Genomic DNA, 18,632 nt, shown 5'->3' with positions numbered 1-18,632 from the left:
CACACACACACACACACACACACACACTTAGCTGAGTTATCTCTTCCACACGATGATCTTTTTTTTACTCCTGTATCGAACACCACCAACAATTTTATTCAGCTTAGAGGCAACTGTAAGAGCTAAAAGGGTTAGATGTAGCCTTAATTAGCCCCTTTAATACGAGATTGAGGGGGGGAGAGAGAGAGAGAGAGAGAGAGAAATCAAGGGCGTCAGGGGAACCATGCAGCAGGTTTTGTGGGTCGCTCCAGCATCAATTAACACTCTCAGGCTCCTGTGACTCGCTCTTTCAGCTGCATAAAATCGTCTGGCGTTAGCTGGAATAAAATGCATAGGGTTTCCTCGTCCGTGAGAGGGTTAGCGGTAGCAGTATCAACACCCTCAGGTTCCTATGGCTCACTCAGCTGAAGAAAATCGCTGGCGTCAGTGGGAATGAATTACTAGAACTGTTCCAACCATGAGTGTGTTAATTGAGGGAGTTTTAGTGCATGCTTTAAAGATGGTGAAAGTATTACCAGTTTATGGAGTATGATGATGATGAGGATGAGAATGAGGATAATGATGATGATGATGATGATGATGATGAAAGGTGACTATAAGGAATCAAAGAACCTAGAATTGTCACAGGCGTGAGTGGGTGAAATAAGGGAGTTTAACGGAGGTGGAAGTCTGTCAGTTTATGAAAGGTGGTGATGATGATGATGATGATGATGATGTGATGATGATGATGATAGGTAAAATGCAAGTATTCAAAGAGCCTAATGTGAGAGTGATGGAGTTGTAAGGCAATAAGTGAGTGACGAAAGGTGGCGAAAATGATGATGATGATGATGATGATGATGACGATGATAGGTAAATGCAAGGAGTGAAAGAGCCTAGTGTGAGAGTGATGGAGTTCTAAGGTACTAAGTGAGTGAGTGTGTGTCAGAATTTGAGAGGGGACTGAGTACGGTACGTGACAAAAGTTTACGTACCACTCCACTGCGTCCACTTTCTACTTAGGTCATGTCCGTCACTTTCCTTCCTGGCGCATCATACCGAAGAGAATCATCGGCGGGCAGAGAAACATACGAAGCCTCTCTCAGCTTCGGAATATTAGCCGCCAAAGGAAAGTGAAAGTAGGGGAGTGAAAATATAGAAGAACTTTTGTCTCTGACTGTACGTGAAGGACAGTGAGGAATGAATGGCAGTGTGTGTGTGTGTGTGTGTGTGTGTGTGTGTGTGTGTGTGTGTGTGTGTGTGTGTGTGTGTGTAGTTATAATGATTGAGTGTGCGTGGAGGTGACTGAATATGCGGACAGGTGACTGCGTGTGCATGAGAGAGTGATTGAGAGTGCAAAGGAAATGACTGGATGGATGATGCAGGGATTGCGTGTGTGTGTGAGTGTGTGTGTGTGTTTGAGTGATTGTGAATGAGAGGTGGTGACTGAGAGAACGAAGTAATGACAGCAAGTGCATTAGGGTGACCGAGTTAGAGACAGGGTGTGCGAAAAAGATTAGTAGTGTGCGCGACGGAATGTGGAGCGTTAGCAAGGTGAGATTGATAGTAGGTGGAGTGACTTTGCAATGGAGTCTTCTGATGAATGATGATTTTAGCTCCTCCACTTTGCATCCCTCCCTCTCTGTCTCTATCTCTCTCTCCTCCTTGCCATTCTCCCTTCCTCCCTGTCAGCCTCCCTCCCTCCTTGTCAATCTCCTTGCTTCCTAGCCCACCTCCGTACCTTAATATCTCTCTGTCGTCCTCGTTACTTCCCTGTCATTCTCCCTACCAAATTCTCCACCCTTTCCCCTGTTAGTCTCCCTTCCTCTCTGCATCTCAGTCCATTTCCCTGCCGTCCTGCCTATCCCCTACCTGCCTTCCTAACTCTCTGCCTTACCACCCTTCCCTTCTCCTTTCCTCCCCATCTGCCTCCCTATCTCCCTACTGACCCTCCTTCTCCTCCTTCCTTTGCCTTACTACTCTCCTTTCCTCTCTACCTCTCCGTCTGTCTCCGTGCCATCCTCCCAAACCCCTACCTACCTCCCTTAGTCTCTACCCTGTCGCTGTTCCCTCTTCCTGTAACTAATGCGCTACAGAACATCAAGAGAGAGTTGCTAGGAAGTTCCCAAAGATGCTGATAAAACTACCGTTTCTGTGTGTGTGTGTGTGTGTGTGTGTGTGTGTGTGTGTGTGTGTGTGTGTGTTTAAGAGGGTGTTGACTTTGAGGTTGCACTTATCGTCATTATCATCATCATCAGCAGCAGCAGCATCATATTCACATCGTTATTACCGTCATCATCATCATCATCATCACCATCCTCCTTATTGTCCTTCTTCTTCTTCGTCTCCTCCTCCTCCTCCTCCTCATCATCATCATCATCATCATGAGCATCATCATTTTCCTAAGTATCACCCCTTTCGTCATCATCACTGTAATAATTATCATCTATATCTAGTTTTCCTTAATTAATAGAAAGTTGACATAAGTGTTCATGATAACCCTTTGATTACCATTACATATCTTGGCTGAATAAAATCATCTTTGGGCAAGTAGAATAAAATGAATAACACCTCAGTAAAATAAATAACACACCATCGTACTGAAAGGGTTGATCAGGTTTTCTTTATCTGTACTCTACACTGCTAAAGGTCTTTGTTAATCTAAATAAGGTTGTTTGGCAGAATAAAAACAGTAAGATGGAGTCGTATTGAAAGAGTTAAAAGTACACATAGTAATACTCGTGTGTCTTGCTGTCAGGATCTGTTTGAATGAGCTTTGCAATATGAGCTTTGAATATGTATGTGGATAGGTAGAAATAACTGATAATAGATGGAGAAAGGAATGTGACAGCAGCAAAGGTGACAAGTGGTAAAAATAGGAGAGAGAGAGAGAGAGAGAGAGAGAGAGGCTGGTCAATATACAGATCAATAGCCAGATACGTAGACAGTGACTGATTGATTAATAGACAGAGCAGTTTGAGTCACCTTCCTGGCCGCCCATCTGTCTATCATAAGGCCTTTAAGATGGGGAAATAATACCCACATAATATTCTCTCCACCAAATCATCTATTATCATTTTATCTGTCGTCGATAAATTAGGTACGCTGTAGAACTGGACTTTTTTTTCCCGGGGTGAGAGTGGTGGTAGTCAGAATTAACCTTTATCCATGCTGGCGAGGTACGAATGGGCAAGGGGTGTCAGGAGGGAGAGTGATACATGTGGCTATGATGTATTATACTCTTTTCACCTTAACTTGGCTGAGTTTTTCGTCCATTTGCCGCTTATTTCACGTAGCATAGTGCCAGAAAAGGGTATTGCTACGGCTCTACACTCAACAGCACTTCATCGTGACTAGCATCGTATCCTCATGTTAATCTATTGTAACAGCTCGATGCTTGAGGCGAAAAGTTAGCAATTTTAGGCGAAGTAAGAGTAAACGGCGTATGGTGACTATCTTTTTGTGCTTCGGAGTCTGTATATGTAATTAGTTGAATCGACAGAGTGCGAACATACTCAGGCTTATAATAAGACATCCACTAAGCGCCCATTTCACGCATTGAGTTGGTGACAGAGTGACTTGGAGGCGTTTTGTCTGCGGCCACCCTTTGCGGGATTAGGGCGTCGGGCTATAGAGAGATAGATAGATAGAGTTTGGATCCCTGACTCTAGGCAAATGCACAGAGATAAGTACACTCTTCTCCGTAGCTCCTAATCATTTGCTAACTCATCCACTTTTTCTAGGCTCACTACTAGATCCCTTTCCCCAGTCGATCATTGTCGTATCCCACTTTTCTAAGCTAATTCAGCCACTAATTCCCTTTCTCCAAATTTATTCCATTAGATTATATATGCTACTCTTAAATAGTTCAGTCCACCAAATCACCATCTCTGAGTCTTCTCGGGTTACAAATTCCCGTTTTCTTTTTTTTCTACGTCAACTCTGTCTTCAAAATAATTCAGTCAGTCTCGTCATATTCTTAACACTCTGGATCCGGTGTTTTTTTTTTTTTTTTTTTTTTATTCTCGTTACTTCCATACGATTTTATTAAGCTTAGGAGAGACTTCGAAACTGAGTGCCTACATATAGCCCTCATTAACCCCGTCATAACATGGAGGGAAAGGCAATCCAACGAGGAAGTGATGGAGCGTTGGACTTTTCTCTCCGGAGTTAAGATAAATCGTCTGAAGGTACTAAAAATAAAGTCAAGAGAAAAGAAAATCACCTAATCCACATCTCCAAACCAGCTCAGTGTACCACCAGATCCCCTTCTTCTTCCCCCTCACCATAGGCGTCTCTCACACCCCTGGACTCCCATGTAAATGTATGCAGAACGAGATATGCCCAGACTCGCTATCACCATCATTCCCCTTCGGACACTCAGATCGCCAGTCAGATGGGTCGCGGTCGCCTATATATCGAGTGACAGATAAGAGATACTTCATTACCGATCAGGCGCGCCATAATGGAGGCAGAGACTAAGGGGCTGGCGGGAGGAAGGGTTGAGAAATGAAGAGTCGAGGCAGGGGAGACGTGGGTGTGTGTTTGACGGTGGTGCCAGCGTTACCCCGACACACGTCACAACACGGATATGTTCACCCACCGTGGTCCACCCTCGTCCTCCTGCTGCTGCTCTCTCTCTCTCTCTCGTTTTTTCAATCACCTATTTATTCTCCTCCTCCGTCATCGTCGCCGTTGTATTTCTCTCCCCGCTTCCTTCATCATGCATCCCTTACCCCCCAAACCACTTATCCCTCCCTCCCCCTATTTCACCTCTCGCCTGTCCCCTCTCGCCACATCCATCCCCGCTCCCGTTCACTCCAGTCTGCCACCCTGCAAAAAGCGGTAACGTCCTGGGGGAATTAGAGAGAGGGAAGGATTAATACGAGGCACAGGCGCTGAAACATAAGACAGCAGTAGTAGACAGTGTTGTAGTATATTTATCTATCTATATATCTATCTGTCAGTTTGTGTTGTCTGTCTCCATCTCTCCATCTATCTATCTTTCCCTGTCGCTGTTACCTGACGCCGCTTCCTGTGAGGGGTGGCATCGACAGAAAGACTTCCAGGTGTTTCTGTCCGTACTGAGTAACGATCCTAAGGACAGTCGCCAGCATGTGTACGCTCACTACACAACCACATTGGCGGTCAGTGGGTCTCGAACCCACTCCAAACCGTCCCCCGAACGTAAGACCAGTACCAAACCGACCGAGCCACCAAATCGTCTCTACCTAGGGTCCGTAATCTATGTGGCAAAAGAGACTTCAAGACATTTTCTTTTCAATCTTTTTTACTCATTGCATCTTGTGATTTTCTTTTATGTTATTTGTATATGTTAGTTGCAACACAATTTGCCTCTGCAAGGTACATGAAGCTAAAATGGTTTAATATACAAGATAAATCTCCTGGGAAGAGGTGCTACGATGCTTCCTATGTTACCTAGAATACGGACCTATATCGTCCCTCTGCCACTACCCCACCCCGTGTGCTTCTTGTGGTACTCCAGTCTCCCCACTCCCCTCCCCACCCCTCCCTTTCCCTCCCCTCTCCTCCCCTCTCCTCCCAGTAACTCCTTACCCCAGCACCCCGGCTACGTGTTTCTCCCCTCCTGTCACATACCTCCTGTTTCCTACCCATCTCCCATCTCTTCATTCTCTCCACCATTCCTCCTCATCTACCACCTTCCCATCTCTCTCCTCTCTCGCTATTCTCCTTCTCTTTTCCTCCTCCTCCTCTAACTTTCCCATCTCTCCCCTCTCTCCTTCTCACATCTCTCCTCTCCCCTCTCTCCTTCTCCCTCTCCTCTCCCCATGTCCCCTATGTGTCCTTATCTCTTCATTTCTTCTATCTCCACACTTCACAAGGAGGTAAATAGTCGGGCAGAGAGGTAGGGAAGTATATGGAGGAAGGTGGGGAAGTGTAGAGGGAGGTAGAGAAATATGGAGGGAGGTAGGGAAGTATGGAGGGAGGTAGGGAAGGATGGAGATATGAAGGAAGGCAAAGAAATAGAATACCTGGGAATCAGACTTGGAGGTAGGCAGCAGACAGGCAAGAAGGTAACCAGGAGGGCGTGGAGGGTGGCAGGTAAACAGAAAGGCAAGAGGAAGGCAGTACGCTTAGGCAGGGAGACAGATAACGATGCAGGGAGACACACATTAAAGATGATATTTAAGTCAGGTAGAGAGATAGACGAGTAGGCAAAGAATAAGGGATTGTGACAGGCAGACATTGAGGTACCAGGTAAGAAGGCAGGTACGTAGGTAGGTAAAGAATAGATAGGGAGGCAGAAAAAAAAAGAACGTGAGAGATAGGTACGGAAGCAGAAGGTAAGCTGAAAGAGAGACAGGGGGACAGGCAGTTAGAAGAGACAACGAGATAAGGATATAGGTAGGCACACTGAAAGGCAGAGAGGTCAAGAAAAAGTCTCAGGCAGGGAGGGAGGCAGCGATGCAGGCAGAGATGTCAAAGGGGGAGGTAGAGAATTAGAGAACTTAGGAGTCAGGCAGGAAGGTGGCAGGCAGGAGACAGGGTAGAGGAAGAAAGTCATCGGTCATCTGAGGTCCCCCTCCCCTCCCCTCACCTCCCATCCCATCCCATCCCTTCCCATCCCTTCCCCTCCCCTCCTCCCCCTCCCCACCCTGCCACGGTAACTTGTCGCACCCTTGTTTTCCATCCTCTTCCACATTTGACAGTTTCAACTCCCCCTTCCCCCCCTCCTCTCTCTCTCTCTCTCTCTCTCTCTCTCTCTATCTATCTATCTATCTATCTATCTATCTATTTATGCATCCACTTGACTGTGATTGGCTGGCTTAGGAGGAGACAGTGTGCCTAGTCACGTTCTTGACCTTAAGTTGTATTAAGCTTCCTCATTTATAATAGAGAGAGAGAGAGAGAGAGAGAGGGAGAGAGAATGTGCACGTTACCCTTCAATATTACTTGTAAAAATAATAGTTTTAATGGTTTCGTGAATATATTGAATGTATATCTATCTATCTAAATATGTGTGTGTGTGTGTGTGTGTGTGTGTGTGTGTGTGTGTGTGTGTGTGTGTGTGTGTGTGTGAGCAGTGGTTTCCTAAGACAAGCACACATTGACTCACGTACACAAGGTATTCCCAGGGCATGAAGGCACTATTAATCAGCAGGGCCAGGCATTCCGGAGAAAGAGAGAGAGAGAGAGAGAGAGAGAGAGAGAGAGAGAGAGAGAGAGGACCCTTATTTTTGTGTTCTCATACATGGAAACGATATTAGAAAAGTAAATACCGTAGTTTAATAGGTAGACAGACAGACAGAGTGACTGACAGATAGATAGATAGACAGAGAAGAGAAGAGAAGAAGAGAGAAAAGAGAATAGAGCGCGAGACGGGACATCTATCCATCCATCCATCCATCCATCCCCATTTCCTTCCCCATTCTTGTTTAGGCAGGAACGAAGAAATAAACTTGATAAGAACACTGGCTGAGAACTAGTAATCGCAGTGTTGAGTTTCACCTTAAGAGCAGGTTTAGGGGCGACTGGCTTATTTTTGGGTGCCCTCTGTATGCTTCGTGTACTGCATCTTTAGCGTGGATCAGTCCTTGAAGGCTATCTGATTAGCTTTCTGAGAGTTCGTAAAGGAATAAATGTTAAGGTATTCGAATGATGATTATGGAATTCATTAGGTAAGTCATCCATAACACACACTGGTGGAGTATTATTTCTCTTGCTGCATCCAGACAATTTTTTTCATTTTAGGGGAACCTTTGACGTTGTGATGAAGTTATATATATTTTTTTTTTTTCTACGCCTGATTCCGGATGATTTTATTCATCTTCAGGAAACACCTGCCGTTGTTATGGAGTTATGCATTTTTGTTACTCGATTCCGGACGATTTTATTCATCTGAAGAGGACACTGTCACTCACTGCTGCTGGTTTCAGACGGTTTTATTCAGTTTAAAGGGACACATGTTTTTATTAAGAAACTGTGTGCTCTTTTGATTTTGTTTTTACCAAGACATTCCACTACACAACTTCCTGTCCTGCCCCTTCCCCCCTTCGGTAGTATCCCCATCAGGAAACTAACCTCCTCTCTATTTTGGCCCCTCCCCCAACACCCCTCCTCACAATGCCCTTCCCCACAAAGCCGCAACTCCCCTCCCCACAACGCCTCTCCCCAGCGTCCCTTTCAACTCTTCTCCCCTTCAGGCTCTAACTTCGTCTGGCTAGGGTGAGGGGAAGGAGCCAGGATTCTTTCTCCTCTTCAGGTACTATTTACTGATATGAACGACCTCCAGTTGACCTAGACTGACATGATCCGACTGGGCCGACCTGGATATGAAGGCCGTTAATGATCATCTTACCTCAGTGACCTAGTTCGATTGAAATGACCCTGAAATGACCCTAATTAACCTACCAGGACCTTAAATGACCTCCTTCAACCCCCACAGTATAATGAGGTCTGTTTTTTTATATCTTTATTGGATTATGTTTAGCTTAACAGAGACATCGTATTTTGCATCTTTTTCTTGCTACACGATTCTGCTTAAAGTTAGGAACGTTATTATTATTATTATTATTATTATTATTATCATCATCATCATCATCATTATTGTTGTTGTTTTTTTCCGTGAAAGGATTAATGAAGGACTGTATATAACTTCTTCTATTCGACTCTCACAAAAACTTATATATAAACCTTCCCCAATAAATGGTAAATAAATAAATATATAAATAAATAAATTGAAAAATATAGATAGATAAATAAATAAATAGATACACGTAAACGTCATTCAGACTGAAGAGGTCAAAATATAATTGGTATCCGTCTAAGAATGTATAATGGCCAAGGCGTTTAATCCTGAAGCCTCGTATAATAAGATAATTAACAGAAATCTTCGTTTTATACGCGACAGCCGATTTGATCCGTACGTAGCGTCTTGAAGGCACCAGCGTCGTCTTGTAAGAAAAGGAGATTGGAAAGGGCTGTAGCATACCTCGAGCCAAGAGGGTGTTTGTTTTGTTTTCTCTCATTCCTTGTGTTTATCTTTGTTTGTCTGTTGGTCTGTCTGTGTTTTTGTGTGTTTGTTCATTCTCTCTCTCTCTCTCTCTCTCTCTCTGTGTTTGTATGTGTGTTTATGTATTCATGTTTATGTTTGTATATATGCGTATGTTTGCCTGTATATAACATGTATGTATGTATGAACGCATTTGTCCACCTGAGATGTCTCTTTTCCTGTCTTCCTGTCTATCTATTTATCTGTCTACCTATCTATCAGTCTCTTCCTCTCTCTCCATCTCAAGCCAGTCAATCAGCGGGTGACAACACATACCCTCATTGAGCCCCGTCCTCTCTATATAAGGCGTCTTGCATCAGCCCCTTCAAACTACCCATCCATTTTCTGTCCATTTCCACTAATCACCAGCGACATTCTTCCAGCTCCCTGATTGACGAGTGGACGTTCTTCTATTTTTTTGTCCATTTTTTTCATCTTTTATTTTTGGTCCTCCATCGGGTTGTCTTGTAATGAGGGATGGTTTGGGATATTACCTAAATGTCTGTCGATTCGCCTGATGACTTGGTTTAGGCGCCACTGCTGTGTTGATTAGGTCCACAGCTGACCATTCTCGTTGTGAGGATGCTGGGAGATTGGAAATAATGGTGAAGTCTCCCCTCCATCTCACCTCTCCTTTTCTTTTGTCTTTCCTGATCACTACCCTTCTCGCCTCCCGCCCCCCTATCCACTCCTCTCCTCTCCATCTCTCCTCTCTTCTCCTCTCCTTTCCTATCCTCCTCTTCCCCCTCCCCCTCCCCTTCCCCACGCCCTCTGCGATGCATTCCACGCGTCCCACATATAGACAAGTTTCTTTGATTATCCCATGTTTTAGCCCTAAGCGTTTTCATTATAGGATGACTGACGTACTTCACCTTTCGGTAGGATGAGAGAATTATTTACCTTATTCATCATGCTGCCTGACGATTTTATCCAGTTCAGAGGAGTCACTCGAACAGAATTACAAACAATTTCGATTTTGGAGGTTGACTTAGCTGACATTTTATATACTCTCACTCTCTCTCTCTCTCTCTCTCTCTCTCTCTCTCTCTCTCTCTAATTATAGGCTATACTGTTAGGGTGGACGTTTTTCGAGTGTGTGGTACCCATTATTTTCTCTTGTAAGAGTAGTTTACACGTATTTTAGGTCTGCATTTGTGTGTGCATGTTTGGAATACTATAGTCATAACTTCTTTGTGTGTGTGTGTGTGTGTGTGTGTGTGTGTGTGTGTGTGTGTGTGTGTGTGTGTGTGTGTGTGTGGCTTTCATCTCTTACTGTGAGAGCGTGCGCTTATACTCATGTGTGTGTTTTCCTTTCCCTGATTATCATAGCCATTTGATAAAGAGTCTGTCCGGAATACAAGAAAGGGCCATCTTATTACTAGCTATTATGTGGAAAGACTCACATGCCATTGTCCGACCCCCAGGTGACATTATCATAAGTGGTTTTTCTGCGGTTTATGGTCTTCACTGCAGTTACGTCTTGATTATTTCTCCAGATTTCCTAAAGATTTTATTGAACGGTTTTATTCAGCTTTATTTTTTTGAGGGAGGTGATTAAGGTAGATTCTAACTCCCTCCCCCCCCTCATCGTTTGAATAGTGTCTTCTAAGGTGGGCTTAATCGTCTGAAGGTAGCGAGAAAAAAGCAAAGAAAGGAGCGAGAGAAGAAAAGCCAAAAATACGTGGCCGGACTGAAGGGGTTGTATATATTTCTAGATCTAGTGTTCTCACTCATATTTACTAGAACAGGAATAGAAGCACAGTTTATCAGAGCGCTTTTATGTGTTTTATTAATTGTATGTCATTATTGCCACATCTGACTAACGCAAATATACTTTTATACTTATTAGAACATGATCAATAGTTGTTTGTTATGTGTGAGTTTGAATATATGAGTTTTATCATCATCATCATCAAAATCACCATCAAAATTATCCTCCTCATTCTCCTCTTCCTCCTCCTCCTCCTCCTCGTCCTCATCATAATCATCATCATCATCATCATCATCATCATCATCATCACCACTTTTTTGTTCTAAGTAAGGGAAGAAGTAAATACCAACTTAATCCTAGTCCTTTCTGAAAAACATAAAAATCCCGCCATACTTGCTAGACCATGAACAGTAGCACGGTGCATCGCGAGGGTCTGAGGGCAGATTAACATAGTCATTTCTTTAAGAGGTGGTCCCTGTCAGGTGTGCATGTCCCCGTGTCCATTACCTGGGGAGCAGACCGCGACAGGTGACTCCCCGACGCATCGTTAATCTCAAGCACACGGCATCACACACACACACACACACACACACACACACACACACACACACACACACACACACACACACACACACACACACACACACACACACACACACACACACACACACACACACACACACAGGCTTATAGACCCCACAAAGCCCCCACCCCACACCCACATAACCCCTCCCATACACACACACACACTACCCCCCACAAAATGAGATAACACCGCTCCAGTATCTAAAACATTACTTTGCATGACTGAGAATAGTTAGATGTAGGGTTCGAGCCCTACTTTGGCAGCAAAATAGGGAACGTGGGCTTAAACTCTCATCAGCAGTAGTTTTGGGCTTTCCTGGCGGGTTCTTATTGAGCCTGAGTTCGAATTTTCCTCGATGCCTGAAAAATTAGGCAAGTTCCCTCTCATATCTAAGAGTCCTATCAGTGGCCGTCGTCTAGGTGGCATAAGAGGCTTCGGGGCATCATCTCCCTGTCGATTTATTCTGCACATTAGCCTTAAATATCCTCTAGTATATTATTGGTGCATACTGTGCCTATGTTAAAGCAATGTAAATGTGAAGGTATAGAAGGTATAGAAGCCAACTGTCTTAGGAGGAGGCCCTACGAAGCCTCTTTGCGAGAATATGGACCGAAAATCGAAGTCGAGCAGGAGGAGGCAAGCCAGGTATTATTTAGAATGAATATTTGTGACCATTCATCAAAGGATCCAGGTCTAGCCGAGCACTACTGTATCTCCTCAATAACACTAACTGCACCGCGTTATCAAGACACGCTCTACCAGTACAACGCAAACTACCTTACGTCAATGCTTTATCTTGTTTTGTGATAGAGAGACGTCCATTTTATATCCTTAGCTAGGATGGGAAGTCACGGACCTCTAGTGACTTGCAGCTAATCCTTTATATACCGCTGCGATATAGGCTTCTTGATCCTATTCACCTAAAGGATCGTAAGTAATAGAATCCCCAGAATGTCATGCACTCAAATCCCTTTATTTCTCTTATGATATAGGTTTTCTAATCGTATTCCATCGCAAGTCTTGAGATTCCCCCTCCCAAATTTTGCAGTTAATCCTTCACCATCTCGTACACTATAGGCTTCACGATCCTATTCCCAGCAGTGATCGTAAGCCACGCGATCCTCATATAGCCTTGCAATCTAATCCTCTTATCATCCTTTACGATCTAAGCTTCCCGATCGAATTCAGTGCAAGTCATGGAATCCACAAAAACTCTTGCAACGCCAACACCTCAGCTCACTCACACCCCGCCCCGCAAACGATCGAGTTACCCCTAATACTCGACATCCGGTAATTCGACCCCTTCACCCCCTTGCACTATCGGAGTAAAGAGGGAGGTAAAGACAGACGAGAGGGCGGGGTGCTAAGCGGGGAGAAAGTGAGAGAGGGGAGTGAAGCAATGGTGGGGAGAAGGTGTGAAGTAGGAGGGAAGGGGGAGTTTGAGGGTGGGGAAAGGAGGTAAAGTAAGGGAGAGAGGAGAGAAAGAGAGGTGCAGTGGTAGAGAGGGGAATGTGAGGTGGAGAGAGATGATGTAGGGGAGAAGTGGATATATGAAGGGAGGAGAAAGAAAGTAAAGTAAAGGAAAGTAAGGGGAAAGAGAAAGGAGAATGTGAGGGAAGGGATGAGATAAAATAGGAGAGAAAGGAAAATGGGATGGGGGTGAAAGGAGGTAAAGAAAGTGAGGAGAAAGAGATAGGTAAGTGAGAGAAAGAGAATTAAATGAAAATAGGAGAGCAAAGAAAGTGAGGAGAGAGGGAGATGTGAGATGAGGGAGAGAGGAAATGAAATAGGAGAAAAGAGAAAGTGAAGGGAGAGAGAGAGTAAGGATGAAACAACGAGAGAGAGAGAGAGAGAGAGAGAGAGAGAGACCTTGATAACCTCTTACAATCATTCAGTCCATATCCTTCACCGCCCACTCCACCTCCACTGCTCATCATCATCATCATCCACTCACCACCTGCCACACTCATCTCTCTCTCTCTCTCTCTCTCTCTCTCTCTCTCTCTCCCCAGCATCCCCTCACCCCACCAACCACTCATCCCACCAAGCATTCACCCCACCAACCACTCACCCCACCAACCATTCACCCCACCAACCACTCACCCCACCATCCACTCACCCTCACCTCAAAGGAGGGAGCATCAATCTTGTCCTCTCGATGAGAAGTGGTAATGATGAGGAGGGTGTGAGGGAGAGGGGGATGAGGGAGAGAGGGGTGAGGAGGTGAGAATGAGGGGGTAGGTAGAGAGGGGTGAGGAGGTGAGAGAGAGGGGGTGAGAGAGAGAGGGGGTGAGGAAGTGAGGGAGTTAGGGGGTAAGGGACAAGACATTAACCTACATTATAATTTATGATTTTCTCTTGACCTCTTCTTCGCCTACTTCTCGCCTCTTTTTCGCCTCTTTCTCATTTTAAAATTTCTCTTCTTGTTCTTCGTCTCTCCCTTCCTTTTCATCCACTCTTTTCTCATTCTCTTTAATTTTCCCCTTGCTTCCAGTCTACCTTCTCTCCCTCCTGCCCTTCCCTCCCTCGTTCCTTCCCCTTCCTTCCTTCTTACTTTCCTTCTTCCTTTCTTCCTCCGTTCTTTCCCTCCCTCCTTCCTTCCTTTCTTCCTTGTTTCCTCCTCCCATCCTTCCGTCTGCTTTCTCCCTCCTTTGTTTCTCTTTCTTATTCTTTTACAATATGCTTTTCTCTTCTCTCCTCCCCCTTTTCTCCTCTCTCCTTGTGATGGTAGGGAAGTATTTCTTACATTGCCGTGAGGTCCTAATCTATTTTTTTTCCCTGAAGATCAGTTAGCTTTTCCTAGTAGCCATTCAGCCTAGTGGCGGGCTTACCCTAGCAACAATTTAACCTAGAGGAGACTATTTAGCCGTAACGTAACCTAGCAGTGACAGCCTGATGATAACTTAACCTAGCAGTGATTTTAATATTAATGCCTTAACCTAGCTGTGACCTAACCTAGCAGTGACAACCTAGCGCTAACTTTAACCAAGGAGCCACCCAACCTAACAGTGATCTAGCAGTGATCTAACATAGCGAGGATTTGACCTAGCCCTGAAGAACCATACTGTTGTTGTACTACTGGATCGCCCCCTCTCCAAATAAATAGAAAATTTCCATAGATTTAAATGTTGTTGTTGCTAAAAATGATGACAACAGGGAGTGCCCATCATCCACTCTAGATGGAGTGCTTCCTTCTCGTGACTCTACATTGAACGTCAAGCCAATTGTCTCTTGTTAAGGCGTGTGTAAGCCGACCTCAGCAATACATACATACATACACACATGCATACGAGACGCCGAAGTAAAATAAAATCATCTGGGGATAAAATAAGGAAATACGTCACCTGATTCAAGGAGTTAAAGAGTAAAATAAGCCACTCCTCTCCTTTACTCTGCTCAATAAAGATATACTTGTTTTGACGCTGGGCTTATAAGTACGTGAACCCGCTGGACTGAAGGCTGAAACTGCCCTTTCTTAGTTCATCACCTCCTTTTGGGGGATAGGGAGGAACTAGCTGAGGGGCATTTGTAAGACCGGGCAGCTGCATGGAAGGCTGGTTGGATAGATGGGTGGATGGTTAGAGGGATGGATGGGTGGATGGATAGATGGATGGATGGATGGGTGGGTGGATGGATAGATGGGTGGAAGGATAGATGGGTAGGTGGATAGATGGGTGGACGGATAGATGGGTGGATGGATAGATGGGTGGATGGATAGAAGGATAGATGGATGGATGGATAGATGGATGGATGGATAGAGAGGTGGATAGGTGAATGGATTTGGGTGAAGGGTGAAATAGAGTTCTTAAGTTGGGTTGGATAGATGGCTGGATGGATAGATAGAAATTGATGCCACCACGTGAAGGCCTCAAGGGGATAATAAGACTGCATAAAGAGATAAATATGTTTATTAAAAACATAAACAACATGTTAAATCTTACGGGTATAGCACAACTCTATGAGGACCCCGCAGACAAGAGCAGGAGCCTGTGGGGTGCTGTGTTACTCTGCACGCAAACACACGCAGATGCACGCAAACACACTCACAGGCAAGCACTTTGACACTCTCTCTCTCTCAGGAAATTGAACAGTAATTAACACATGATTAAAACTGCCTTTGCTCAAACGAAGGAAGTAAATCATAAATATATAATTTTTACCATATGTGTATTTTGTTAGGATGATTGGTTCCATGTATCTATCTATCTATCTATCTGTCTATCTATCTGTCTATGTCTATCGGAGGTTACGTCTTAGCTCATGTTTGCCTGTTTTTTTTTATTTGCTTGTCTGAAGTCGCACGAAAAACAGAAAAAAACTTGGGATGGATCTTTGTGAAAAATTGGGGGATATTCCTGTAGGTAATAATAATAATAATAATAATAATAATAATAATGATAATAATAATAATAATAATAATAATAATCTCAACATAAATTCCATTCTTTATCAGTCTGACACCTATCCGGATCACTCAGCCGTAACCAAGTGCAACTATTCTTGCACACACACACACACACACACACACACACACACACACACACACACACACACACACACACACACACAATTATCATCATCTCATTTCTGAATTGATTTCTTTACATTATTCATTCTTTTACAATTTCTTTCACGGGATATACAGTGGTGAAGGAAAGAAAGTCTGTGATGGTGAAAAAGGTGGTGGTTATTGTAGGGGTAAACTAGCTATATGTATGGAACTAAATTGTGTGAGTTGGAGGTAGGGCAGCTTGATGAAGGGCAGGGTGACAAGGAGGCGATCTGTTTGTGGACACCCCCTCCGGGATTAAGGCGTCTGGGTATAGGTAGACAAGTAGATAGATAAATAGATAGGTGGATAGACAGATAGATAGATAGGCAGATAGGTACGTAGGCAGGTAGGTAGGTAGGTAGATTTGTGTGTTTTTTGTGTATGAAGCATAATATCAAAGAGTAAGTGATGTACCTGTATAATATGAGTTTTTATGTGTGTGTGTGTGTGTGTGTGTGTGTGTGTGTGTGTGTGTGTGTGTGTGTGTGTGTGTGTGTTTTAATCAAGATCAGCACAGTACAGTATATTGAAAAGTACAGTACAGTATGTTAAAAAGTGTGTGCGCAGTAGCAGACGCGAGGTATGACGTGACATTTGTGACTGTAATGTTTGTGTGAAGTGTGGTAGTGTGAGGTGTGGCAGATTATTACCGTGTGGTGGTGGTGGCGGTGGTGTGTGTGTGTGTGTGTGTGTGTGTTTTAGAGAGAGAGAGAGAGAATCTTCTGTTGCGCGTGTGAATTTGTGTTTTAGGAAGACAAGGTAGGAGAATATAATAAACGATGGTTGTGTGTCGTCGGAGGGGGGTTGGTCGTTACTGAGGAGGGAGAGATGAGAGTAGTGTGGCGTGGGAGGGGGTCGTTACTGAGGAGGGAGAGGTGGGAGGAGGGGTCGTTACTGAAGAGGGAGAGGTGGGAGGAGGGGTCGTTACTGGAGAGGGAGAGGTGGATGAAGGTCGTTACTGAGGAGGGAGAGGTGGGAGGAGGGGTCGTTACTTAGGAGGAGGAGGAGGAGGTAGAAGGAGGGGTCGTTACTGAGGAGGGAGAGGTGGGAGGAGGGGTCGTTACTGAGGAGGGAGAGGTGGATCAAGGTCGTTACTGAGGAGGGAGTGGTGGGAGCTGGGGTCGTTACTTAGGAGGAGGAGGAGGTAGAAGGAGAGGTCGTTTGTGTGGAGGGGGAAAAAAATAATGCATGGCGTTTCTTTGTCGAGGCCACCCCTCACAGGACGCGGCGTCAGACAACTATGAGGACGGTCGAACCTCCGCTCCACCCCTAGAATTATAGGCCAAGGAAACGAGGAGGAGTCTGGGAGATTAATTTCCTCTCTATAATTTCTTCTCTATAATTTTTTCTTATATTCTTGCTACCTCCAGACGATTTTATTCGGCTGAAGGAAAGGCATTTCGTACTGGAGGGGGTTGATGAAGGCAGTACCCAGCTCCTTCACTTCGAAATAAATCTCCTCACCTGAATGCAAAATACACCTCCTCACCTGAAAATAAATCTCACCTAAATGCAAAATTGAAGATTGTGAGAGTTATGCTTAAAAGACGTCCACGGTCTGAAAGGCTTAACAGGTAAGGATGTAAGTAAAAAAAAGTAAAGATTTGTAAGTCACTTAGCATCGATACAGCGGAGGAACTATGTACACCTTATCAGCGAGGGATACGTACACAAACACGCACACACAGGACGGAACGCACATTAAAAAAAACACACACAAACACACAGAAATGTTATAAAGCTTGAAAAAAGGATAAACACACACACACACAGAGCACCACGGAAAAAGTTCTTCTTCGGATTTGGTGTTTTTTTTTCAATAATTCGCATTTTTTTTTTTTTTTAGTCAATTAATCTTTTTTTTTTTTTTTTTTAAGTAACCACAAGAATTAATCTCTGGGGGACGAATTTTGGGCAGATATGTCGGATTTTTGCGTTTTTATTAATATGTTAGCCAGATAGCAATATATATATAGTAATAGGAAGACCATGGCATACCTGCTTAATCTATTGGAGAAAATTATTGGCAGGAAAATGGCTATGCAAAATGGAAAATTGGAATTAGAATGAACCCCCCCCCAAAAAAAAAAAATGGAGTTGAGGATGAAAAACGTAAGTACTTGGGTCCGAATTCTAGCTGGCATAGGAGGCTTCGTAGCACCTTTTTTTAAGCGATTTATTTTCCTTATTTTTCCTCTGCAGTCTCTTGTAAGGTAATAATAATAATAATAATAATAATAATAATAATAATAATAATAATAATATCTACTTACTTGATATCTGCTTAGTTTGCATCATGACACGCAAGAGGATATTATGATTTGCAGAATAAATCGCCAAGGATGAGGTGTCACGGGTTCTCCAGGACCACATAGAATACGACCCTTAATCCCTTCACTACGATGACCTGTTTTGCATTTCACCCTTACTCCTCTTAGACGATTTTATTCAGCGTAGGGGAGACTTTTCCGAAATGAAAGAGTCAGATTTTTTCATTAACCCTTTCAATTTGAGTTTTTTTTTTCCCCAAGCTGAATAAAATCGTCTGAAGACACCAAGAATGAAGAAGAATAGACGTCAGAGATTTGAAGTGCCTTTTTCGATTTTTTTTTTTTACAGACGAAAATAAGACGGAAAAAACAAATTATTAAAAAAAAAAATCCATTGACCGAATTACATCTAATGGTAAAGCATATTTAGAAGAGGGTTGGTGTGCTGATGATGCGAAGGAGAGGTGGGAGGAGGGTCGTTGCTGAGGAGGGAGAGGTGG

This window comes from Coenobita brevimanus, chromosome 84, assembly GCF_032717465.1.
Source record: "Coenobita brevimanus isolate Jiangsu-jjx chromosome 84, ASM3271746v2, whole genome shotgun sequence".
Classification (NCBI taxonomy): domain Eukaryota; kingdom Metazoa; phylum Arthropoda; class Malacostraca; order Decapoda; family Coenobitidae; genus Coenobita; species Coenobita brevimanus.
The sequence above is the reverse complement of the archived record's forward strand: the minus strand, read 5'-3'. Positions refer to the sequence as shown.